At 46.1% G+C, this 24,690-nt stretch overlaps 1 protein-coding gene and 5 non-coding genes across 7 annotated transcripts in view; 5 read left to right on the top strand and 1 right to left on the bottom strand.

The window, feature by feature from the left end:
* Window positions 1-24,690, bottom strand: part of tor4aa (torsin family 4, member Aa) — a 73,649-nt gene that overhangs the window by 33,164 nt on the left and 15,795 nt on the right. The window lies entirely within an intron of this gene.
* LOC133639120 (U6 spliceosomal RNA) lies at window positions 2,650-2,756 on the top strand. Its single transcript, XR_009823734.1, has one exon. It is a non-coding gene; the product is annotated as a U6 spliceosomal RNA (small nuclear RNA).
* LOC133639119 (U6 spliceosomal RNA) lies at window positions 6,856-6,962 on the top strand. The gene has a single exon (XR_009823733.1). It is a non-coding gene; the product is annotated as a U6 spliceosomal RNA (small nuclear RNA).
* On the top strand, window positions 11,810-11,916 carry LOC133639129 (U6 spliceosomal RNA). The gene has a single exon (XR_009823743.1). It is a non-coding gene; the product is annotated as a U6 spliceosomal RNA (small nuclear RNA).
* LOC133639122 (U6 spliceosomal RNA) lies at window positions 16,048-16,154 on the top strand. The gene has a single exon (XR_009823736.1). It is a non-coding gene; the product is annotated as a U6 spliceosomal RNA (small nuclear RNA).
* LOC133639132 (U6 spliceosomal RNA) lies at window positions 20,264-20,370 on the top strand. Its single transcript, XR_009823746.1, has one exon. It is a non-coding gene; the product is annotated as a U6 spliceosomal RNA (small nuclear RNA).

The raw sequence follows: 24,690 nt of genomic DNA, 5'->3' as shown, positions 1-24,690 counted from the left end.
GGTGCAGTCATTTGTGTATAGGGAGAAGAGCAGTGGAGAAAGGATGCACCCCTGTGGCGCTCCGGTGTTGATTGACCTTGTTCCAGATGTGATGTCTTTCAACCGCACGTGCTGGCTCCTGTTTGTCAGGAAGCTGGAGATCCACTGACAAGTAGCAGGAGGCACAGCGAGGTGGAGAGTTTGGCGGTGAGGATTTCAGGTATGATGGTGTTGAACGTGGAGCTGAAGTCAACAAACAGTATCCTGGCATAGGTCCCTGGTTGGTCAAGATGTTGCAGGATGAAATGCAGTCCCATGTTAACTGCATCATTCACTGACCTGTTTGCTCTGTAGGCAAACTGCAAGGGGTCCAGCTGGTGGTCTATGGTGCTTTTTGGATGGGACAGCACTGACCGTTCAAAGGACTCCATGACGACTGAAGTCAAGGCCACAGATCTGTAGTTATTCAGTTCAGTGATGGAGGATTTCTTAGGGACTGGAATGACGGTGGAGTTTTTGAAGCATGAGGGGACTTTGCACAGCTCCAGTGATCTGTTGAATATCTGTGTGAAGACAGGTGCAGTTGGCCAGCACACGTCCAGAGACAGGAAGGTGTAACTCTGTCAGGTCCTGGTGCCTTTCGGATGTTCTGTCTCTGAAAGAGGCGGTGAACATATTCCTCATGTATGATTAGTGTGGATTGTGTCGGGCGGGGGAGGTGTAGCAAGGTGAGTGGAGGTGATTGGACTGGAGTGGGGGAGGGGTTTAAATGGCCCTTTATCAAGACGACAATAGAAGCTATTCAGCTCCTCAGCAAGGCCATAATTAGCATCAACATTGGGTGATGGTCTTTTGTAGGTAGTCATTTCTTGAAGACTTTCCCTCAACAAACACAAGTTGTTGGCTGAAAACTGGACTTTCAGCTTCTCAGAGAATTTATTTTTTGCAGCTCTGATTTCCTTATTCAAAGTGTTCCTGAGTGTTTTGTACAGAGACCTGTCTCCCGCTCTGTATGCCTCCTCCTTTGCCTGACGCAGCTGGCTCAGTTTTGCTGTGAACCATGGTTTGTTGTTGTTGAAGGTGCGGAAAGTCTTTGTCGTGCCACTCTCCCAGGACAGAGTGACTGTGTGATGCGTGATGAGCCAAGAATACGCCAACGAGGAATCGTCGAACAAAAAGCTTTATTTGTTTCAGCGAGCCTCAGACTGGAACCTGCAGCTTCCAGGAGGAAGAGTGGGCCTGATTACTCTCTTCTGCTATTTTCTCCGACAACTGTCCTTTAAATACCTTTTACACAAAGACCCTTCCTCTTTGTAGTTCTAGCCTTGGAGCCGGTCAGTCTGGCCAGTCAATCTTTGCTTGACATTATTCCTTTGATCAGTTTGAGTCTGGTAACCTCCGACCCCTATCCTCTACTCCTATCTGTGGGGGATTCCTACCAGATGTTGCTAATGTCTCTAAACTTCCTCCTAAACTCCAAGCTTGCATTCCTGTAGGTTCCCAATTTCCTGAGGGCAAGGGTTCAGCAGAGTTTACATGATCAGCGAGAGTTTGCGGCGCTTCACTCACGTCGGCTCGGGGGTTAATATAAACTCCGACCAGAATGAATGAAGAGATTTCCCGCGGGGAGTAGAATGGCTTACAGTTTAGAAAAAGTGACTCCAAATTCGGGCTGTGATGTTACTGAGATCAGTAACGTCTGTGCACCAACCTTCGTTTATGTACGATCAGATTTCCCCTACTTTAGTTTTTCCTGATAGCTCATTTTGCCGGTCTCCGAACCCGGGTAGGAGTAATCCGTTATCAGGAATCATATCACTGAGCCAGGTTTCGGTGAAGCAGAGGGCAGCCGAGTGTGCAAAATCCTTGTTAGTCTTGTTCCGAAGAAGCAGTTTGTCTATCAGCAGTAGTGGGGCAGTACAAGTACCTGGGAGTCCACTTGAACAGCAGACTGGACTGGAAGGACAACAGCAAAGCTGTATACAAGAAGGGCATGAGCAGACTCTTTTTCCTGAGGAAGCTTAGGTCCTTTAATGTGTGCAGTAAGCTGTTGGAGATCTTTTTTCAGTCTGTTGTGGCCAGTGCCCTGTACTTTGCAGTGGTTTGTTGGGGGAGCAGCACCAGCAAAAGGGACTTAAACCGGATTGACAAACTGATCCGGAAAGCCGGCCAAACTATTGGTACGCAGTTGGAGGCGTTTGTGTCAGTGAGGGACAGAAGGACACTGGACAAACTGCTCGCCATCATGGACAATCCTTCCCATGTGGCACACAGCACATGAATTTGTATGTTTTTATTTCTTCTGTTATTTTCGTCAGGCCATCTCCACAGCCACCTTGGGCGGGGGCCTATGGCGAGACACCAATGGGAGCACGTCGTGTCACATTAATTTGCATATATTTCCCATCAGCCCCTACCAGACCAGCTCAAACGGCGTAACCGTTTGTTTTAAGTTAAGTTAAAGTTAACTTAAACTTAACTTAAAACAAAAGTTTTCTTAGCATTGCTGGTCGTGACTCCACAAAAACATGATTTGAAATATGAAGTTAAAGAACAATGAACAATAAATTATTTATTTCTATGGTGAAAATGTCGTAACGCCGCCACCGTGTCTGTCACGTACATTAAAAAAACAGTATACTTATACTTACTGGGCCACTCCAAGATAATGTGTTACTTCGGTAACACACATACTAAAATTGGAACGATACAGAGAAGATTAGCATGGCCCCTGGAGCAAGGATGACACGCAAATTCGTGAAGCGTTACCAAATTTTTTTTATTTAGAAAATAGTTTTTCTTTACACTAATTCTGAGATAAATAATTCCAGGGTAAAGTTAATTGTTGCGGAAAGTTGATAACTGACATTACAGTGCACGAGACATTGAAACCAGAGCATGAGACACAGAAAAAAGTAGATGAGACACTGAAAACAGTGCCGGGATTTAAACCCCAGTGCTTTGGACACTAGCACATGGAACATGCATGGGACAGTGGCAGGAACAAAAAAAAGTTCCTGAAGAAGTCAATCCACCCGGGTAGTTTTTGGTGGAAATTAATTTACCCGAGTAAATGGGAAAGTTCCTGTGGTGGAAAAAGGCCTGTTTGTACTCACACACTTCTAAATGTATGTTTTCATAGTCCTTTTTTGGGACGGGCAGATATTCAGAATCAGGTTTATTTGGCCAAGTATACTTGCATATACAAGGAATTTGTCGTCTTATCTCTCGAAACATACAACAAATAGACAAGCATACATTCACTGGGCAAGCAAGTACTCGAGGTGCATACTTTACAGCAAGACATATACTAGTCACCTATCAACATTATTTACAAGTAAGACTTCGGTGCAAAGTACAACTATTACATAAGAGAAATATATAGTGACAAAAAATGTAAAAAAAAAGGAGTAGTGCAAAAAAAACAGGTGGATGGTCTGTAATGTGCAATAAGTCTGTAATATGCAGGATGCAAGAGTGATAAAGTCAGTAGTGTCAGTAAAGTCTGGCTGTGCTTGGGAACAGATCAGATTGTGCTGTCCACCTTATCTACGGTTCAGGAGAGTGATGGCAGTGGGAAAGAAGCTGTTCTTGTGTCTGGTAGTTTTTGTGTGCAGGAATCTGTGTCGTCTGCCAGAGGGGAGGAGGTTGAAGACAGCGTATGCCGGTGTGGGATCTTTGGTGATGTTCTCTGCCCTCTTCCTGGTCCTGCTGGAGTACAAGTCCTGCAGGGGGAGCAGGGGGGCACCAATGATCTTTTCCACTAATCTGATTGTGCGCTGTAGTCTGCATCTGTCCTTTGTTGTGGTTGCCCCAAACCAGACAGTAATGGATGAGCCGAGAATGGATTCAACTGTAGCAGTGTAGAATATGACTAACAGCTCTTGTGGTAGGCCATATTTGCCAAGTTGCCATAGGAAGTACATCCTGGTGAGCCTTTTTGAGAATGGTGCTGATGTTTGTCTCCCACTTCAAATCCTGGGAGATGATGGTTCCCAAGAACTTGAAAGAGTTCACCATTGACACTGGGCTGTTGGATAGTGTGAGGGGAGGCAGCACTGAGGGGTATTACCTGAAGTCCACAGCCATCTCCACAGTCTTTAGAGTGTTCAGCTCAAGGTTATGTTGACTACACCAAAACACCAGCTCTCAACCTCCTGCCGATATGCAGACTCGTCACCATCCTGAATGAGCCCAATGACAGTGGTGTCATCTACAAATTTTAAGAGTTTGACAGCTGGATCCTTGGAGGTGCAGTCATTTGTGTATAGGGAGAAGAGCAGTGGAGAAAGGATGCACCCCTGTGGCGCTCCAGTGTTGATTGACCTTGTTCCAGATGTGATGTCTTTCAACCGCACGTGCTGGCTCCTGTTTGTCAGGAAGCTGGAGATCCACTGACAAGTAGCAGGAGGCACAGCGAGGTGGAGAGTTTGGCGGTGAGGATTTCAGGTATGATGGTGTTGAACGTGGAGCTGAAGTCAACAAACAGTATCCTGGCATAGGTCCCTGGTTGGTCAAGATGTTGCAGGATGAAATGCAGTCCCATGTTAACTGCATCATTCACTGACCTGCAAGGGGTCCAGCTGGTGGTCTATGGTGCTTTTTGGATGGGACAGCACTGACCGTTCAAAGGACTCCATGACGACTGAAGTCAAGGCCACAGATCTGTAGTTATTCAGTTCAGTGATGGAGGATTTCTTAGGGACTGGAATGACGGTGGCGTTTTTGAAGCATGAGGGGACTTTGCACAGCTCCAGTGATCTGTTGAATATCTGTGTGAAGACAGGTGCAGTTGGCCAGCACACGTCCAGAGACAGGAAGGTGTAACTCTGTCAGGTCCTGGTGCCTTTCGGATGTTCTGTCTCTGAAAGAGGCGGTGAACATATTCCTCATGTATGATTAGTGTGGATTGTGTCGGGCGGGGGAGGTGTAGCAAGGTGAGTGGAGGTGATTGGACTGGAGTGGGGGAGGGGTTTAAATGGCCCTTTATCAAAACGACAATAGAAGCTATTCCGCTCCTCAGCAAGGCCATAATTAGCATCAACATTGGGTGATGGTCTTTTGTAGGTAGTCATTTCTTGAAGACTTTTCCACAACAAACACAAGTTGTTGGCTGAAAACTGGACTTTCAGCTTCTCAGAGAATTTATTTTTTGCAGCTCTGATTTCCTTATTCAAAGTGTTCCTGAGTGTTTTGTACAGAGACCTGTCTCCCGCTCTGTATGCCTCCTCCTTTGCCTGACGCAGCTGGCTCAGTTTTGCTGTGAACCATGGTTTGTTGTTGTTGAAGGTGCGGAAAGTCTTTGTCGTGCCACTCTCCCAGGACAGAGTGACTGTGTGATGCGTGATGAGCCAAGAATACGCCAACGAGGAATCGTCGAACAAAAAGCTTTATTTGTTTCAGCGAGCCTCAGACTGGAACCTGCAGCTTCCAATAAAAAGAGTGGGCCTGATTACTCTCTTCTGCTATCTTCTCCGACAACTGTCCTTTAAATACCTTTTACACAAAGACCCTTCCTCTTTGTAGTTCTAGCCTTGGAGCCGGTCAGTCTGGCCAGTCAACCTTTGCTTGACATTATTCCTTTGATCAGTTTGAGTCTGGTAACCTCCGACCCCTATCCTCTACTCCTATCTGTGGGGGATTCCTACCAGATGTTGCTAATGTCTCTAAACTTCCTCCTAAACTCCAAACTTGCATTCCTGTAGGTTCCCAATTTCCTGAGGGCAAGGGTTCAGCAGAGTTTACATGATCAGCGAGAGTTTGCGGCGCTTCACTCACGTCGGCTCGGGGGTTAATATAAACTCCGACCAGAATGAATGAAGAGATTTCCCGCGGGGAGTAGAATGGCTTACAGTTTAGAAAAAGTGACTCCAAATTCGGGCTGTGATGTTACTGAGATCAGTAACGTCTGTGCACCAACCTTCGTTTATGTACGATCCGATTCCCCCTCCTTTAGTTTTTCCTGACAGCTCATTTTGCCGGTCTCCGAACCCGGGTAGGAGTAATCCGTTATCAGGAATCATATCACTGAGCCAGGTTTCGGTGAAGCAGAGGGCAGCCGAGTGTGCAAAATCCTTGTTAGTGTTGTTCCGAAGAAGCAGTTTGTCTATCAGCAGTAGTGGGGCAGTACAAGTACCTGGGAGTCCACTTGAACAGCAGACTGGACTGGAAGGACAACAGCAAAGCTGTATACAAGAAGGGCATGAGCAGACTCTTTTTCCTGAGGAAGCTTAGGTCCTTTAATGTGTGCAGTAAGATGTTGGAGATCTTTTTTCAGTCTTTTGTGGCCAGTGCCCTGTACTTTGCAGTGGTTTGTTGGGGGAGCAGCACCAGCAAAAGGGACTTAAACCGGATTGACAAACTGATCCGGAAAGCCGGCCAAACTATTGGTACGCAGTTGGAGGCTTTTGTGTCAGTGAGGGACAGGAGGACACTGGACAAACTGCTCGCCATCATGGACAATCCTTCCCATGTGGCGCACAGCACATGAATTTGTATGTTTTTATTTCTTCTGTTATTTTCGTCAGGCCATCTCCACAGCCACCTTGGGCGGGGGCCTATGGCGAGACACCAATGGGAGCACGTCGTGTCACATTAATTTGCATATATTTCCCATCAGCTCCTACCAGACCAGCTCAAACGGCGTAACCGTTTGTTTTAAGTTAAGTTAAAGTTAACTTAAACTTAACTTAAAACAAAAGTTTTCTTAGCATTGCTGGTCGTGACTCCACAAAAACATGATTTGAAATATGAAGTTAAAGAACAATGAACAATAAATTATTTCTATGGTGAAAATGTCGTAACGCCGCCACCGTGTCTGTCACGTACATTAAAAAAAACAGTATATTTATACTTACTGGGCCACTCTGAGATAATGTGTTACTTCGGTAACACACATACTAAAATTGGAACGATACAGAGAAGATTAGCATGGCCCCTGGAGCAAGGATGACACGCAAATTCGTGAAGCGTTACCAAATTTTTTTTATTTAGAAAATAGTTTTTCTTTACACTAATTCTGAGATAAATAATTCCAGGGTAAAGTTAATTGTTGCGGAAAGTTGATAACTGACATTACAGTGCATGAGACACTGAAAACAAAGACACTGAAACCAAAGCGTTCAAAGAACTCCGGCTTATTAGTGATTCCCAGAGCCAAAAAAAGTCTGCGGGCTATAGAGCGTTTTCTATTCGGGCTCCAGTACTCTGGAATGCCCTCCCGGTAACAGTTAGAGATGCTACCTCAGTAGAAGCATTTAAGTCCCATCTTAAAACTCATTTGTATAATCTAGCCTTTAAATAGACCCCCCTTTTTTAGGCCAGTTGATCTGCCGTTTCTTTTCTTCTCTCCTCTTCTCCCCTGTCCCTTGCGAGGGGGAGTTGCATAGGTCCGGTGGCCATGGATGAAGTGCTGGCTGTCCAGAGTCGGGACCCCGGGTGGACCACTAGCCTGTGCATCGGTTGGGGACATCTCTGCGCTGCTGACCCGTCTCCGCTCGGGATGGTTTCCTGTTGGCCCCGCTGTGGACTGGACTCCCGCTGATGTGTTGGATCCACTGTGGACTGGACTTTTACAATGTTATGTCAGACCCACTCGACATCCATTGCTTTCGGTCTCCCCTAGAGGGGGGGGGGGGGGGGGGGGGGGTTACCCACATATGCGGTCCTCTCCAAGGTTTCTCATAGTCATTCACCGACGTCCCACTGGGGTGAGTTTTTCCTTGCTCGTATGTGGGCTCTGTACCGAGGATGTCGTTGTGGCTTGTGCAGCCCTTTGAGACACTTGTGATTTAGGGCTATATAAATAAACATTGATTGATTGATTGATGAGACACAGAAAAAAGTAGATGAGACACTGAAAACAGTGCCGGGATTTAAACCCCAGTGCTTTGGACACTAGCACATGGAACATGCATGGGACAGTGGCAGGAACAAAAAAAAGTTCCTGAAGAAGTCAATCCACCCGGGTAGTTTTTGGTGGAAATTAATTTACCCGAGTAAATGGGAAAGTTCCTGTGGTGGAAAAGGGCCTGTTTGTACTCATGCACTTCTAAATGTATGTTTTCATAGTCCTTTTTTGGGACGGGCAGATATTCAGAATCAGGTTTATTTGGCCAAGTATACTTGCATATACAAGGAATTTGTCGTCTTATCTCTGGAAACATACAACAAATAGACAAGCATACATTCACTGGGCAAGCAAGTACTCGAGGTGCATACTTTACAGCAAGACATATACTAGTCACCTATCAACATTATTTACAAGTAAGACTTTAAAATATTTGGTGCAAAGTACAGCTATTACATAAGAGAAATATATAGTGACAAAAAATGTAAAAAAGGAGTAGTGCAAAAAAACCAGGTGGATGGTCTGTAATGTGCAATAAGTCTGTAATATGCAGGATGCAAGAGTGATAAAGTCAGTAGTGTCAGTAAAGTCTGGCTGTGCTTGGGAACAGATCAGATTGTGCTGTCCACCTTATCTACGGTTCAGGAGAGTGATGGCAGTGGGAAAGAAGCTGTTCTTGTGTCTGGTAGTTTTTGTGTGCAGGAATCTGTGTCGTCTGCCAGAGGGGAGGAGGTTGAAGACAGCGTATGCCGGTGTGGGATCTTTGGTGATGTTCTCTGCCCTCTTCCTGGTCCTGCTGGAGTACAAGTCCTGTAGGGGGTGCAGGGGGGCACCAATGATCTTTTCCACTAATCCGATTGTGCGCTGTAGTCTGCATCTGTCCTTTGTTGTGGTTGCCCCAAACCAGACAGTAATGGATGAGCCGAGAATGGATTCAACTGTAGCAGTGTAGAATATGACTAACAGCTCTTGTGGTAGGCCACATTTGCTAAGTTGCCATAGGAAGTACATCCTGGTGAGCCTTTTTGAGAATGGTGCTGATGTTTGTCTCCCACTTCAAATCCTGGGAGATGATGGTTCCCAAGAACTTGAAAGAGTTCACCATTGACACTGGGCTGTTGGATAGTGTGAGGGGAGGCAGCACTGAGGGGTATTACCTGAAGTCCACAGCCATCTCCACAGTCTTTAGAGTGTTCAGCTCAAGGTTATGTTGACTACACCAAAACACCAGCTCTCAACCTCCTGCCGATATGCAGACTCGTCACCATCCTGAATGAGCCCAATGACAGTGGTGTCATCTACAAATTTTAAGAGTTTCACAGCTGGATCCTTGGAGGTGCAGTCATTTGTGTATAGGGAGAAGAGCAGTGGAGAAAGGATGCACCCCTGTGGCGCTCCAGTGTTGATTGACCTTGTTCCAGATGTGATGTCTTTCAACCGCACGTGCTGGCTCCTGTTTGTCAGGAAGCTGGAGATCCACTGACAAGTAGCAGGAGGCACAGCGAGGTGGAGAGTTTGGCGGTGAGGATTTCAGGTATGATGGTTTTGAACGTGGAGCTGAAGTCAACAAACAGTATCCTGGCATAGGTCCCTGGTTGGTCAAGATGTTGCAGGATGAAATGCAGTTCCATGTTAACTGCATCATTCACTGACCTGTTTGCTCTGTAGGCAAACTGCAAGGGGTCCAGCTGGTGGTCTATGGTGCTTTTTGGATGGGACAGCACTGACCGTTCAAAGGACTCCATGACGACTGAAGTCAAGGCCACAGATCTGTAGTTATTCAGTTCAGTGATGGAGGATTTCTTAGGGACTGGAATGACGGTGGAGTTTTTGAAGCATGAGGGGACTTTGCACAGCTCCAGTGATCTGTTGAATATCTGTGTGAAGACAGGTGCAGTTGGCCAGCACACGTCCAGAGACAGGAAGGTGTAACTCTGTCAGGTCCTGGTGCCTTTCGGATGTTCTGTCTCTGAAATAGGCGGTGAACATATTCCTCATGTATGATTAGTGTGGATTGTGTCGGGCGGGGGAGGTGTAGCAAGGTGAGTGGAGGTGATTGGACTGGAGTGGGGGAGGGGTTTAAAAGGCCCTTTATCAAAACGACAATAGAAGCTATTCAGCTCCTCAGCAAGTCCATAATTAGCATCAACATTGGGTGATGGTCTTTTGTAGGTAGTCATTTCTTGAAGACTTTTCCACAACAAACACAAGTTGTTGGCTGAAAACTGGACTTTCAGCTTCTCAGAGAATTTATTTTTTGCAGCTCTGATTTCCTTATTCAAAGTGTTCCTGAGTGTTTTGTACAGAGACCTGTCTCCCGCTCTGTATGCCTCCTCCTTTGCCTGACGCAGCTGGCTCAGTTTTGCTGTGAACCGTGGTTTGTTGTTGTTGAAGGTGCGGAAAGTCTTTGTCGTGCCACTCTCCCAGGACAGAGTGACTGTGTGATGCGTGATGAGCCAAGAATACGCCAACGAGGAATCGTCGAACAAACAGCTTTATTTGTTTCAGCGAGCCTCAGACTGGAACCTGCAGCTTCCAGGAGAAAGAGTGGGCCTAAATACTCTCTTCTGCTATCTTCTCAGACAACTGTCCTTTAAATACCTTTTACACAAAAACCCTTCCTCTTTGTAGTTCTAGCCTTGGAGCCGGTCAGTCTGGCCAGTCTATCTTTGCTTGACATTATTCCTTTGATCAGTTTGAGTCTGGTAACCTCCGACCCCTATCCTCTACTCCTATCTGTGGGGGATTCCTACCAGATGTTGCTAATGTCTCTAAACTTCCTCCTAAACTCCAAACTTGCAATCCTGTAGGTTCCCAATTTCCTGAGGGCAAGGGTTCAGCAGAGTTTACATGATCAGCGAGAGTTTGCGGCGCTTCACTCACGTCGGCTCGGGGGTTAATATAAACTCTGACCAGAATGAACGAAGAGCTTTCCCGCGGAGAGTAGAATGGCTTACAGTTTAGAAAAAGTGACTCCAAATTCGGGCTGTGATGTTACTGATATCAGTAACGTCTGTGCACCAACCTTCGTTTATGTACGATCAGATTCCCCCTACTTTAGTTTTTCCTGATAGCTCATTTTGCCGGTCTCCGAACCCGGGTAGGAGTAATCCGTTATCAGGAATCATATCACTGAGCCAGGTTTCGGTGAAGCAGAGGGCAGCCGAGTGTGCAAAATCCTTGTTAGTCTTGTTCCGAAGAAGCAGTTTGTCTATCAGCAGTAGTGGGGCAGTACAAGTACCTGGGAGTCCACTTGAACAGCAGACTGGACTGGAAGGACAACAGCAAAGCTGTATACAAGAAGGGCATGAGCAGACTCTTTTTCCTGAGGAAGCTTAGGTCCTTTAATGTGTGCAGTAAGCTGTTGGAGATCTTTTTTCAGTCTTTTGTGGCCAGTGCCCTGTACTTTGCAGTGGTTTGTTGGGGGAGCAGCACCAGCAAAAGGGACTTAAACCGGATTGACAAACTGATCCGGAAAGCCGGCCAAACTATTGGCACGCAGTTGGAGGCGTTTGTGTCAGTGAGGGACAGGAGGACACTGGACAAACTGCTCGCCATCATGGACAATCCTTCCCATGTGGCGCACAGCACATGAATTTGTATATTTTAATTTCTTCTGTTATTTTCGTCAGGCCATCTCCACAGCCACCTTGGGCGGGGGCCTATGGCGAGACACCAATGGGAGCACGTCGTGTCACATTAATTTGCATATATTTCCCATCAGCCCCTACCAGACCAGCTCAAACGGCGTAACCGTTTGTTTTAAGTTAAGTTAAAGTTAACTTAAACTTAACTTAAAACAAAAGTTTTCTTAGCATTGCTGGTCGTGACTCCACAAAAACATGATTTGAAATATGAAGTTAAAGAACAATGAACAATAAATTATTTCTATGGTGAAAATGTCGTAACGCCGCCACCGTGTCTGTCACGTACATTAAAAAAAACAGTATACTTATACTTACTGGGCTGCTCTGAGATAATGTGTTACTTCGGTAACACACATACTAAAATTGGAACGATACAGAGAAGATTAGCATGGCCCCTGCAGCAAGGATGACACGCAAATTCGTGAAGCGTTACCAAATTTTTTTTATTTAGAAAATAGTTTTTCTTTACACTAATTCTGAGATAAATAATTCCAGGGTAAAGTTAATTGTTGCGGAAAGTTGATAACTGACATTACAATGCACGAGACATTGAAACCAGAGCACGAGACACAGAAAAAAGTAGATGAGACACTGAAAACAGTGCCGGGATTTAAACCCCAGTGCTTTGGACACTAGCACATGGAACATGCATGGGACAGTGGCAGGAACAAAAAAAAGTTCCTGAAGAAGTCAATCCACCCGGGTACTTTTTGGTGGAAATTAATTTACCCGAGTAAATGGGAAAGTTCCTGTGGTGGAAAAGGGCCTGTTTGTACTCATGCACTTCTAAATGTATGTTTTCATAGTCCTTTTTTGGGACGGGCAGATATTCAGAATCAGGTTTATTTGGCAAAGTATACTTGCATATACAAGGAATTTGTCGTCTTATCTCTGGAAACATACAACAAATAGACAAGCATACATTCACTGGGCAAGCAAGTACTCGAGGTGCATACTTTACAGCAAGACATATACTAGTCACCTATCAACATTATTTACAAGTAAGACTTTAAAATATTTGGTGCAAAGTACAGCTATTACATAAGAGAAATATATAGTGACAAAAAATGTAAAAAAAAGGAGTAGTGCAAAAAAACCAGGTGGGTGGTCTGTAATGTGCAATAAGTCTGTAATATGCAGGATGCAAGAGTGATAAAGTCAGTAGTGTCAGTAAAGTCTGGCTGTGCTTGGGAACAGATCAGATTGTGCTGTCCACCTTATCTACGGTTCAGGAGAGTGATGGCAGTGGGAAAGAAGCTGTTCTTGTGTCTGGTAGTTTTTGTGTGCAGGAATCTGTGTCGTCTGCCAGAGGGGAGGAGGTTGAAGACAGCGTATGCCGGTGTGGGATCTTTGGTGATGTTCTCAGCCCTCTTCCTGGTCCTGCTGGAGTACAAGTCCTGCAGGGGGAGCAGGGGGGCACCAATGATCTTTTCCACTAATCTGATTGTGCGCTGTAGTCTGCATCTGTCCTTTGTTGTGGTTGCCCCAAACCAGACAGTAATGGATGAGCCGAGAATGGATTCATCTGTAGCAGTGTAGAATATGACTAACAGCTCTTGTGGTAGGCCATATTTGCCAAGTTGCCATAGGAAGTACATCCTGGTGAGCCTTTTTGAGAATGGTGCTGATGTTTGTCTCCCACTTCAAATCCTGGGAGATGATGGTTCCCAAGAACTTGAAAGAGTTCACCATTGACACTGGGCTGTTGGATAGTGTGAGGGGAGGCAGCACTGAGGGGTATTACCTGAAGTCCACAGCCATCTCCACAGTCTTTAGAGTGTTCAGCTCAAGGTTATGTTGACTACACCAAAACACCAGCTCTCAACTTCCTGCCGATATGCAGACTCGTCACCATCCTGAATGAGCCCAATGACAGTGGTGTCATCTACAAATTTTAAGAGTTTGACAGCTGGATCCTTGGAGGTGCAGTCATTTGTGTATAGGGAGAAGAGCAGTGGAGAAAGGATGCACCCCTGTGGCGCTCCGGTGTTGATTGACCTTGTTCCAGATGTGATGTCTTTCAACCGCACGCGCTGGCTCCTGTTTGTCAGGAAGCTGGAGATCCACTGACAAGTAGCAGGAGGCACAGCGAGGTGGAGAGTTTGGTGGTGAGGATTTCAGGTATGATGGTGTTGAACGTGGAGCTGAAGTCAACAAACAGTATCCTGGCATAGGTCCCTGGTTGGTCAAGATGTTACAGGATGAAATGCAGTCCCATGTTAACTGCATCATTCACTGACCTGTTTGCTCTGTAGGCAAACTGCAAGGGGTCCAGCTGGTGGTCTATGGTGCTTTTTGGATGGGACAGCACTGACCGTTCAAAGGACTCCATGACGACTGAAGTCAAGGCCACAGATCTGTAGTTATTCAGTTCAGTGATGGAGGATTTCTTAGGGACTGGAATGACGGTGGAGTTTTTGAAGCATGAGGGGACTTTGCACAGCTCCAGTGATCTGTTGAATATCTGTGTGAAGACAGGTGCAGTTGGCCAGCACACGTCCAGAGACAGGAAGGTGTAACTCTGTCAGGTCCTGGTGCCTTTCGGATGTTCTGTCTCTGAAAGAGGCGGTGAACATATTCCTCATGTATGATTAGTGTGGATTGTGTCGGGCGGGGGAGGTGTAGCAAGGTGAGTGGAGGTGATTGGACTGGAGTGGGGGAGGGGTTTAAATGGCCCTTTATCAAAACGACAATAGAAGCTATTCAGCTCCTCAGCAAGGCCATAATTAGCATCAACATTGGGTGATGGTCTTTTGTAGGTAGTCATTTCTTGAAGACTTTCCCTCAACAAACACAAGTTGTTGGCTGAAAACTGGACTTTCAGCTTCTCAGAGAATTTATTTTTTGCAGCTCTGATTTCCTTATTCAAAGTGTTCCTGAGTGTTTTGTACAGAGACCTGTCTCCCGCTCTGTATGCCTCCTCCTTTGCCTGACGCAGCTGGCTCAGTTTTGCTGTGAACCATGGTTTGTTGTTGTTGAAGGTGCGGAAAGTCTTTGTCGTGCCACTCTCCCAGGACAGAGTGACCGTGTGATGCGTGATGAGCCAAGAATACGCCAACGAGGAATCGTCGAACAAAAAGCTTTATTTGTTTCAGCGAGCCTCAGACTGGAACCTGCAGCTTCCAGGAGGAAGAGTGGGCCTGATTACTCTCTTCTGCTATCTTCTCCGACAACTGTCCTTTAAATACCTTTTACACAAAGACCCTTCCTCTTTGTAGTTCTAGCCTTGGAGCCGGTCAGTCTGGCCAGTCAATCTTTGCTTGACATTATTCCTTTGATCAGTTTGAGTCTGGTAACCTCCGACCCCTATCCTCTACTCCTATCTGTGGGGGATTCCTACCAGATGTTGCTAATGTCTCTAAACTTCCTCCTAAACTCCAAACTTGCATTCCTGTAGGTTCCCAATTTCCTGAGGGCAAGGGTTCAGCAGAGTTTACATGATCAGCGAGAGTTTGCGGCCCTTCACTCACGTCGGCTCGGGGGTTAATATAAACTCTGACCAGAATGAATGAAGAGATTTCCCGCGGGGAGTAGAATGGCTTACAGTTTAGAAAAAGTGACTCCAAAATCGGGCTGTGATGTTACTGAGATCAGTAACGTCTGTGCACCAACCTTCGTTTATGTACGATCAGATTCCCCCTACTTTAGTTTTTCCTTATAGCTCATTTTGCCGGTCTCCGAACCCGGGTAGGAGTAATCCGTTATCAGGAATCATATCACTGAGCCAGGTTTCGGTGAAGCAGAGGACAGCAGAGTGTGCAAAATCCTTGTTAGTCTTGTTCCGAAGAAGCAGTTTGTCTATCAGCAGTAGTGGGGCAGTACAAGTACTTGGGAGTCCACTTGAACAGCAGACTGGACTGGAAGGACAACAGCAAAGCTGTATACAAGAAGGGCATGAGCAGACTCTTTTTCCTGAGGAAGCTTAGGTCCTTTAATGTGTGCAGTAAGCTGTTGGAGATCTTTTTTCAGTCTTTTGTGGCCAGTGCCCTGTACTTTGCAGTGGTTTGTTGGGGGAGCAGCACCAGCAAAAGGGACTTAAACCGGATTGACAAACTGATCCGGAAAGCCGGCTAAACTATTGGCACGCAGTTGGAGGCGTTTGTGTCAGTGAGGGAAAGGAAGACACTGGACAAACTGCTCGCCATCATGGACAATCCTTCCCACGTGGCGCACAGCACATGAATTTGTATGTTTTTATTTATTCTGTTATTTTCGTCAGGCCATCTCCACAGCCACCCTGGGCGGGGGCCTATAGCGAGACACCAATGGGAGCACGTCGTGTCACATTAATTTGCATATATTTCCCATCAGCCCCTACCAGACCAGCTCAAACGGCGTAACCGTTTGTTTTAAGTTAAGTTAAAGTTAACTTAAACTTAACTTAAAACAAAAGTTTTCTTAGCATTGCTGGTCGTGACTCCACAAAAACATGATTTGAAATATGAAGTTAAAGAACAATGAACAATAAATTATTTATTTCTATGGTGAAAATGTCGTAACGCCGCCACCGTGTCTGTCACGTACATTAAAAAAAACAGTATACTTATACTTACTGGGCCACTCCGAGATAATGTGTTACTTCGGTAACACACATACTAAAATTGGAACGATACAGAGAAGATTAGCATGGCCCCTGGAGCAAGGATGACACGCAAATTCGTGAAGCGTTACCAAATTTTTTAATTTAGAAAATAGTTTTTCTTTACACTAATTCTGAGATAAATAATTCCAGGGTAAAGTTAATTGTTGCGGAAAGTTGATAACTGACATTACAGTGCATGAGACACTGAAAACAGAGCATGAGACACAGAAAAAAGTAGATGAGACACTGAAAACAGTGCCGGGATTTAAACCCCAGTGCTTTGGACACTAGCACATGGAACATGCATGGGACAGTGGCAGGAACAAAAAAAAGTTCCTGAAGAAGTCAATCCACCCGGGTAGTTTTTGGTGGAAATTAATTTACCCGAGTAAATGGGAAAGTTCCTGTGGTGGAAAAGGGCCTGTTTGTACTCATGCACTTCTAAATGTATGTTTTCATAGTCCTTTTTTGGGACGGGCAGATATTCAGAATCAGGTTTATTTGGCCAAGTATACTTGCATATACAAGGAATTTGTCGTCTTATCTCTGGAAACATACAACAAATAGACAAGCATACATTCACTGGGCAAGCAAGTACTCGAGGTGCATACTTTACAGCAAGACATATACTAGTCACCTATCAACATTATTTACAAGTAAGACTTTAAAATATTTGGTGCAAAGTACAGCTATTACATAAGAGAAATATATAGTGACAAAAAATGTAAAAAAAGGAGTAGTGCAAAAAAACCAGGTGGATGGTCTGTAATGTGCAATAAGTCTGTAATATGCAGGATGCAAGAGTGATAAAGTCAGTAGTGTCAGTAAAGTCTGGCTGTGCTTGGGAACAGATCAGATTGTGCTGTCCACCTTATCTACGGTTCAGGAGAGTGATGGCAGTGGGAAAGAAGCTGTTCTTGTGTCTGGTAGTTTTTGTGTGCAGGAATCTGTGTCGTCTGCCAGAGGGGAGGAGGTTGAAGACAGCGTATGCCGGTGTGGGATCTTTGGTGATGTTCTCTGCCCTCTTCCTGGTCCTGCTGGAGTACAAGTCCTGTAGGGGGAGCAGGGGGGCACCAATGATCTTTTCCACTAATCTGATTGTGCGCTGTAGTCTGCATCTGTCCTTTGTTGTGGTTGCCCCAAACCAGACAGTAATGGATGAGCCGAGAATGGATTCAACTGTAGCAGTGTAGAATATGACTAACAGCTTTTGTGGTAGGCCATATTTGCCAAGTTGCCGTAGGAAGTACATCCTGGTGAGCCTTTTTGAGAATGGTGCTGATGTTTGTCTCCCACTTCAAATCCTGGGAGATGATGGTTCCCAAGAACTTGAAAGAGTTCACCATTGACACTGGGCTGTTGGATATTGTGAGGGGAGGCAGCACTGAGGGGTATTACCTGAAGTCCACAGCCATCTCCACAGTCTTTAGAGTGTTCAGCTCAAGGTTATGTTGACTACACCAAAACACCAGCTCTCAACCTCCTGCCGATATGCAGACTCGTCACCATCCTGAATGAGCCCAATGACAGTGGTGTCATCTACAAATTTTAAGAGTTTGACAGCTGGATCCTTGGAGGTGCAGTCATTTGTGTATAGGGAGAAGAGCAGTGGAGAAAGGATGCACCCCTGTGGCGCTCCAGTGTTGATTGACCTTGTTCCAGATGTGATGTCTTTCAACCGCACGTGCTGGCTCCTGTTTGTCAGGAAGCTGGAGATCCACTGACAAGTAGCAGGAGGCACAGCGAGGTGGAGAGTTTGGCGGTGAGGATTTCAGGTATGATGGTGTTGAACGTGGAGCTGAAGTCAACAAACACTATCCTGGCATAGGTCCCTGGTTGGTCAAGATGTTGCAGGATGAAATGCAGTCCCATGTTAACTGCATCATTCACTGACCGGCAAGGGGTCCAGCTGGTGGTCTATGGTGCTTTTTGGATGGGACAGCACTGACCGTTCAAAGGACTCCATGACGACTGAAGTCAAGGCCACAGATCTGTAGTTATTCAGTTCAGTGATGGAGGATTTCTTAGGGACTGGAATGACGGTGGAGTTTTTGAAGCATGAGGGGACTTTGCACAGCTCCAGTGATCTGTTGAATATCTGTGTGAAGACAGGTGCAGTTGGCCAGCACACGTCCAGAGACAGGAAGGTGTAACTCTGTCAGGTCCTGGTGCCTTTCGGATGTTCTGTCTCTGAAAGAGGCGGTGAACATATTCCTCATGTATGATTAGTGTGGATTGTGTCGGGCGGGGGAGGTGTAGCAAGGTGAGTGGAGGTGATTGGACTGGAGTGGGGGAGGGGTTTAAAAGGCCCTTTATCAAAACGACAATAGAAGCTATTCAGCTCCTCAGCAAGGCCATAATTAGCATCAACATTGGGTGATGGTCTTTTGTAGGTAGTCATTTCTTGAAGACTTTTCCACAACAAACACAAGTTGTTGGCTGAAAACTGGACTTTCACTTCTCAGAGAATTAATTTTTTGCAGCTCTGATTTCCTTATTCAAAGTGTTCCTGAGTGTTTTGTACAGAGACCTGTCTCCCGCTCTGTATGCCTCCTCCTTTGCCTGACGCAGCTGGCTCAGTTTTGCTGTGAACCATGGTTTGTTGTTGTTGAAGGTGCGGAAAGTCTTTGTCGTGCCACTCTCCCAGGACAGAGTGACTGTGTGATGCGTGATGAGCCAAGAATGCGCCAACGAGGAATCGTCGAACAAAAAGCTTTATTTGTTTCAGCGAGCCTCAGACTGGAACCTGCAGCTTCCAGGAGGAAGAGTGGGCCTGATTACTCTCTTCTGCTATCTTCTCAGACAACTGTCCTTTAAATACCTTTTACACAAAGACCCTTCCTCTTTGTAGTTCTAGCCTTGGAGCCGGTCAGTCTGGCCAGTCAATCTTTGCTTGACATTATTCCTTTGATCAGTTTGAGTCTGGTAACCTCCGACCCCTATCCTCTACTCCTATCTGTGGGGGATTCCTACCAGATGTTGCTAATGTCTCTAAACTTCCTCCTAAACTCCAAACTTGCAATCCTGTAGGTTCCCAATTTCCTGAGGGCAAGGGTTCAGCAGAGTTTACATGATCAGCGAGAGTTTGCGGCGCTTCACTCACGTCGGCTCGGGGGTTAATATAAACTCTGACCAGAATGAACGAAGAGCTTTCCCGCGGGGAGTAGAATGGCTTACAGTTTAGAAAAAGTGACTCCAAATTCGGGCTGTGATGTTACTGATATCAGTAACGTCTGTGCACCAACCTTCGTTTATGTACGATCAGATTCCCCCTACTTTAGTTTTTCCTGATAGCTCATTTTGCCGGTCTCCGAACCCGGGTAGGAGTAATCCGTTATCAGGAATCATATCACTGAGCCAGGTTTCGGTGAAGCAGAGGGCAGCAGAGTGTGCAAAATCCTTGTTAGTCTTGTTCCGAAGAAGCAGTTTGTCTATCAGCATTAGTGGGGCAGTACAAGTACCTGGGAGTCCACTTGAACAGCAGACTGGACTGGAAGGACAACAGCAAAGCTGTATACAAGAAGGGCATGAGCAGACTCTTTTTCCTGAGGAAGCTTAGGTCCTTTAATGTGTGCAGTAAGACGTTGGAGATCTTTTTTCAGTCTGTTGTGGCCAGTGCCCTGTACTTTGCAGTGGTTTGTTGGGGGAGCAGCACCAGCAAAAGGGACTTAAACCGGATTGACAAACTGATCCGGAAAGCCGGCCAAACTATTGGCACACAGTTGGAGACGTTTGTGTCAGTGAGGGACAGGAGGACACTGGACAAACTGCTCGCCATCATGGACAATCCTTCCCACGTGGCGCACAGCACATGAATTTGTATGTTTTTATTTCTTCTGTTATTTTTGTCAGGCCATCTCCACAGCCACCTTGGGCGGGGGCCTATGGCGAGACACCAATGGGAGCACATAGTGTCACATTAATTTGCATATATTTCCCTTCAGCCCCTACCAGACCAGCTCAAACTGCTTAACCGTTTGTTTTAAGTTAAGTTAAAGTTAACTTAAAACTTAACTTAAAACAAAAGTTTTCTTAGCATTGCTGGTCGTGACTCCACAAAAACATGATCTGAAATTTGAAGTTAAAGAACAATGAACAATAAATTCTTTATTTCTATGGTGAAAATTTCATAACATCGCCACCGTGTCTGTCACGTACATTAAAAAAAACAGTATACCTATACTTATCAGGCCACGTGAGAATAATGTGTTACTTCGGTAACACACATACTAAAATTGGAACGATACAGAGAAGATTAGCATGGCCCCTGCAGCAAGGATGACACGCAAATTCGTGAAGCGTTTCCAAATTTTTTTCAATTACAAAATAGTTTTTCTTTACACTATTTCTGGGATAAATAATTCCAGGGTAAAGTTATTGCTGCGGAAAGTTGATAGCTGACATTACAGTGCATGAGACACTGACATTACAGTGCATGAAACACTGACATTACAGACACTGAAAATAGTGCATGAGACACTGACATTACAGTGCATGAGACACTGAAAAAAATGCACGGGTGCATGAGACATTCAAACTGCACACATGAGACATAGGCGCCACAGTACATAAGACAGTGAAACTTCAGTTCATGAGATATTGAGGCCACAGTGTATGAGAGATTGAGGTAATAGTGCATGAGACACTGAGGACACAGTGCATGAAACATTAAGACAGTAGATGAGGTCACACTGTATGAGAGACTGAAGGTCTCATTTCATCAGTTTCCACGCGGCGAGACCCAGAAACTGGAAAGAATTCGATGACTTCCAGGCTAATGATGAATACACGGCAACGCTCCCGGGGTGGAAAAAGGATAGACCCTCAGCCCCGGAAGCAAAGAGGTGACAAACCTAAAGATGTTCCCTGCTGCCTATCACTGCCCAACATCTTGCAGCTCAACATCGAGGGCTTAACCGCAAGCAAAATCTACGTCACCAACCAGCTGGCCATCAGGCATAAAGCCCTCGTCCTCAGGAAACGCACTGCACAACTGCAGACCGACTAGTGATTCCAAGTTTTACACTAGCTCAGGGGTCGGCAACCCACGGCTCCGGAACCGCATGCGGCTCTTTGACCACTCTGTTGCGGCTCAGCTACATACTTGCCGACCCCCCCGAATTTCCCAGGAGACTTATAGATCTCAGTGTCTCTCAAAGATAACTCCCAGGGAAAATATAATCCTATTTACACACTAATTACTAAATAAAGAGAGTGCCCTAATTGCACTGCAGTAATTGTCCTCTATGGCATTTGCCAACAGCGTGCCATCCCAGCCACATGTTGTATGTTTGTTTTTTTCTTGCACACATAGGAGACAGCAAAGCATACTTAGTCATCAGCCACACAGCTTACACTGACGGTAGCCGTATCAAACAACTTTAACATTGTTACGTTACAAATATGCGCCACACTGTGAACCCACACCAAAAAAGAATGAAAAACACATTTCTGGAGAACATCCCACCGTAACACAACATAAACACAACACAACCAACACCCAGAATCCCATGCAGCCCTAACTCTTCCGGTCTACATTATACACCCCCGCTACCACCAAATCCCCCCACACATCAACCCCCCCACCCCTCTCCGTGCGTTGGTTGAGCGGAAGAGTTAGGGCTGCATGGGATTCTGGGTATTGGTACCGTCAGTGTAAGATGTGTGGCTGCTGAGGTAGTACGCCTTGCTGTCACTTACGTGAGCAAGCTGAAACTGCGTTCTACATGACGTCGAGCAGGTACGCTGTTTGGACACAGGCTGTAGAGGGCGCCAAAAGCAGTGTCATCACACCCTGATATTCGGGAGTCTCCCGGGAAAAATGAGAGGGTTGACAAGTATGACGCTATCAAGCGCCATTTATTCTAAACTCACGGGCCGCACTAACATCAAATGTCCACATAAAAGTGCGTGCCGGTGCGTGTGTCGGAGACCCCTGGTTAACATAGCACAAAGCGTTTAAGCTTTGTATGCGGTGTTTTTCATTTACATTTTTTTTGTGGCTCCCATTATTTTCTTTAATTTGTGAAACTTGCCAAAATGGCTCTTTAAGTGGTAAAGGTTGCCGACCCCTGCACTAGCTGGATCGGTCCTAAGCAGGAAGCACGGCCTTGCCACGTTTGTCCATAAGAAGTTTAGATGGACCATTGTCGATCAATCTTCAAGTGGATCGGCAATTGAGTGGTTATGCTGGGACACTGATGGCTTAAAAATGATCAATATCTACAAGCGACCGACCTCGCGACTAACACCAGCAGCCATCCCGGTGTTTCCACACCCTAGTGTCTATGCTGGCGACTTCAATTGCCAGCACACAAACTGGGGCTACAGTTCCACCAGTCCAGATGGGGAATGTTTGGTTGACTGGGCAACCAAGACCACCCTTGTATTGTTACATAACCCCAAGGATGCCCCTAGCTTCTTCTCTGGTCGCTGGAACACCGGAACTAATCCAGACTTGGCTTTCGCGAGCACTCGTCTAAATAGCTGGCACCTGGACAGACGTGTCCAAGGTCCCTACATCGACCCTCGCTTGTAACGGACTCAAGAACGATGGTCTCAGTACCAAGCGAGCCACATATGCATTGGAACTTCCGCAAGGCCAATTGGGAACTTTATAGCCTCATCACAAACAAGCTTGCCCAGGGCTTACCATCTCCTGATACTAGCTTTGTTGATGAAGCATACCAGGACTTTTGTCATGCCATCCTAGCAGCTGCTAAGAGATCAATCCCACGCAGTCAAAGAAAATAATACAGGCCGTGCTGGGATGCGAAGTGTGAGAGCCTCTACCAGGCCTGTTTGAAGGCCCCAAAGGGGGAAGCATCAGGCACTGCTGGTTCTGCACTGCATGCTCGACTTGATGAAAAGCGGAAAGAGCGTTGGTAAGAGGCTGTCAACACCATCGACTTTACGCACTCCAGCCAGCTGGCATGGAATACAGTCAACAACCTGACTGGCAGATCCAGACGATTGCATCGCCCACGCCCCATATCTGCGAACTCCATTGCATCGCAATTGGTAAAGAATGGGGTCTATGGAACAAAAGATCACAAATCAGCCAAATTTGTGAACAAGGAGGTGGCTGAACTTTGGGGGATCCCTACACCCCCTGGTGAAGATTTTACTCCAGAGGAGTTTGCCAATGCCCTCCAGTTGCTTAAGTCTGGAAAAACTCTGGGGCCTGATTCAATCTGCCCAGAGCTGATAATCCATGCCGGAGCTGTTCAAAAGTCCTGGCTAAACAAGTTCCTATCTTCCTGCTTGTGCACACTCAAGCTTCTAAAAATCTGGAGAAGAGCATTAGTGGTTGCCATCCCAAAGCCGATGAAGCCACCACAGGATTCAAAGAGTTATGGACCTATCTCTCTTTTGTGCATCCCTTTCAAAATACAGCAGAGACTGATATACACTCATGTCGAACCTATTATCGATCCACTGCTCTCTCAAGAGCAAGCTGGATTTTGGCGCGGAAGAACAACTGTGGTTCAAGTTACTCTCCTGACTCAAGAAACTGAGGACAACTTCTCGATGAAGAATAAAGCAGGTGCTGTGTTTGTTGATCTTACAACAGCCTACGATACCGTTTGGCACCGTGGCCTTACCTGCAAGCTTTTGCACCTACTGCCGGACAGGCACATGGTCTTTTTGATCATGGAACTCGTCCGAAAACGCAGTTTCACCCTTACCACTGGTGATGGCCCAAAAAGCAGGTTGCGACGTCCGAGAAATGGCGTCCTTCAGGGATCAGTCCAGGCTCCCCTCTTATTTAACATCTACACATATGATCTGCCAGTAAAAACTTACCAAAATGTTTGCAAATGCAGACGACTTGGCAATTATGCATCGTGCAAAAAACTGTCAGGGGTTAGAGGGGTCTTTTACCGAGGACCATATTCACTTATCTCCAGAAATGGAAGTTGAAGCTCAGTGTAACCAAAACTGTGACGGCAGCCTTCCACCTTTACAACAGGGAGGCACAACATCAGCTTAACATCACTGTTGATGGACGTCCTCGACCCTTTTCTGCCGAACCAACATATCTCGGCATTGAGTTGGACAGGGCACTCATGTTTTGCCGACACCTGGAGTCGCTGCGCAAAAAGCTAACAACACGCGTTGGGCTTTTGAGACGTCTGGCTGGATCTAGCTGGGGTGCTGGCGGTGTTACACTTGGTACAGCCACCCTTGCCTTGGTCCTCTGCTGCTGAGTACTGCACACCTGCTTGGTGTCGTAGTGCTCACACTCGTCTCATAGATAAGCTGATTGACGACGCTTTGCGTTTAGTGACTGGATACCTGCGTCCCACACCAACGGACAACCTTTCCATCTTAGCAGGTATTCAACCATCTGAGCTTTGTCGCAAGAGAGCCACACTGTCTCTAGAACGCCGAGCCCTGGAGCCTGGGCACCTTCTTCATGACCGGCTTCTGTCTCCTCCTCTTAGAGGACACCGGCAGCTTAAATCGAGACACCCATTTGTACCTGCTGCATTGGAATTGCTCAATTACTTTAACCAGTGAAACGGCAGTGTAGCAAACTGTGTGGACTACAAATGGAACATGGAATGGCGGGAAAACTCTTCCAGACTGCAGACAATACTACGCCGGCTACACCTAGCAGCCTGTGACGA

Source organism: Entelurus aequoreus, linkage group LG21, assembly GCF_033978785.1.
Source record: "Entelurus aequoreus isolate RoL-2023_Sb linkage group LG21, RoL_Eaeq_v1.1, whole genome shotgun sequence".
NCBI lineage: Eukaryota > Metazoa > Chordata > Actinopteri > Syngnathiformes > Syngnathidae > Entelurus > Entelurus aequoreus.
This window is presented reverse-complemented; position numbering and strand designations above follow the sequence as displayed.